This window comes from Tupaia chinensis, unplaced genomic scaffold (genome assembly GCF_000334495.1).
Source record: "Tupaia chinensis unplaced genomic scaffold, TupChi_1.0 Scaffold000119_1, whole genome shotgun sequence".
Classification (NCBI taxonomy): domain Eukaryota; kingdom Metazoa; phylum Chordata; class Mammalia; order Scandentia; family Tupaiidae; genus Tupaia; species Tupaia belangeri.
The window spans coordinates 1894987-1897157 of record NW_006159585.1 but is presented as its reverse complement, the minus strand read 5'-3'; the positions used below and the strand labels follow the sequence as shown (position 1 = coordinate 1897157).

The window sequence follows — 2171 nt, the reverse complement described above, 5'->3', positions numbered from 1 at the left end:
TAGTCTAATTAAAAGATAGCAGGCAAACGATATTAACAGAGTTGCAAGTCATAAGACTTGGGCAAAGTTTAGCATGAGCATGGTAGAGAGGTATGCCAATTCTGCCTGGGAAAGATAGAGAAAACTCTTTTTAGGTAACCAAACAGCACTTTTTATTATAGCATCTATAGCATCTGAAAAAGGACTGAAAAATAAATGCAGATGCATTACAGGATGATATATTTAATCACGGTAGTGGATCTTACTGCATTTTATCCTCCAGTTTTTCTTTATTCTTCATATTCTCCAGGTTTATGGATATTATCATCTTCAAAATCATTCTGACCATTTTTGTTGCAAATGATATCTGTTGCTTTTTGCCAATCAAGGTTTCTATGACATGTTGTTGCTTCATATTATTTGTAACCTTATGAAAACGGTCAATTCCAAGAACAAGGTTCATCTCCTTCACTTGTCTGGTTTGGATTTCAGTTACAGTCTGGATGGGATTCATGCCACTGTTTCTAGAAAGAGCCATGGGGCTGAACTCCAATCCATCTTCAAAGCTCTCACGGCATATTGCTCCAAGGTTGGGCACTTATCTGTCTCTTGACTAATGGACAAAGCACAGATATTTCAACAGCACCTCCTCCATACACCACACAATTGTCACAGACAAGATTCCGGATGACATACGAAGCATCACGAAGGGATTATTTTGTTTCTTCGATGATCATCTTCGTTCCTCCTCTAATGAGAATGGTGACAGTTCTGGAGTTCTTACACTTCTCAATGACTAGCATTTTGTCTTTAGTTGTCCCAAATGAGATCTCCTGTCCAAGCCTAGCAAAGCCCAGATTCTCAGCTCTGAGCTCAGAGAACCATGGGATATCTGCTTTCCTGTTGTAATGGTGATCAGCCCAATTTCAGGTCTCTCTACCCTGCAGACCACAGATGGGTTATTCTGAAGTAAATAATTTGTTTTATAATCAAAGCCCCATTGGCAAATAACTAGGTTAGCACCCCAGTCTTTAATTTGTTGGATCATCTCTTCAAATTTCTCCTTTTCATATTTCTGAAGGGCTTTATAATCTTTTACAAAGGTCACATCCAGCTTATGCTTCATCTTTGGTTTAGGCAGACAAATGGACATGTGAGAATCATAATAAAGAGGGGGTGACATATAATAGAAACACAGTACAATCAGAATCAGAGACTTGGGGTACCTTTAAGAAAATGAAATATGTTTCTTAGATAGAAATGAAACATAGACATATGGAAGGTCCAATTTTATTAGTGAATATTGTGTTTCTTCTTATTATTATTATAACCATAGAGAAAATCATCAGTGCAGATGAAGATACATCCACAAATGAATACAGACATATGTATTAATAAGAAATACTAATATGCTGTATATTATTTAAGTTAATTTAAGCTAACTTGTTGTAATTGACCCCCAATTCATTGACTTGAGGAGCAATTTATTTTTTGCTTATGCAATCAAGACTAGGTATTCAGTGAAGAAGGCAGCTCTTCTCTGCCCAGAGATTCAGAGAACCAGGTGCCTTTTTCCTTCTGTGTATGCTTTTGTCACATTCAAGAATTTCCTGTCAAGAGAAAGTTAAATCTGAGTCCAAGTTTAAAACTATGAGACAGAAGAGAAGATTATGTAGGCACACTACTGCCTTAAAGTTCTCTGCAGTGGTCTAAATGTGGGTCCCCGAATTCTTATGTTAAACTTAGTCACCAATGTGATAGTATTCAGAGGTGAGGTAGAATTCTCATAGATGGGACTAGAGCCCTTATAAAAGAGTCTCGGGGAGTGGGTTTGTTCTCTTAAACCTTTTCTGCCATGTGAGGAAATAGCATTTGTTCCCTCCAGAGGATACATTATCAGGGTACCATCTTAGAAAAAGAGAGATGCCCTCATCAGACACTGACCCTGCCATCATCTTGATCTTAGACTTCCCAGCCTCCAAAACCATGAGACATAAATTTCTGTTGTTTGACAGTTACCCAGTCTTGGACTTTATTAGCATATACCCTTCTTACTCATATTTAATTGGCTGGAAATCAGTTTTTGAAGTTGCATTTAACTACACATGAGGCTAGGAAAGGTAATCTGGCCATGTATCCAGGAAAGAGAGAGAAGGTTTTGATTGCTGAAGAGATCTAAAAATAAAGTTGAT

The 2171-nt window shown here is 37.5% G+C and overlaps 1 pseudogene; it reads right to left on the bottom strand.

The window, feature by feature from the left end:
• Positions 1-269: 269 nt before the first annotated feature.
• Positions 270-1143, bottom strand: LOC102484408 (T-complex protein 1 subunit epsilon pseudogene; annotated as a pseudogene).
• Positions 1144-2171: the final 1028 nt, after the last annotated feature.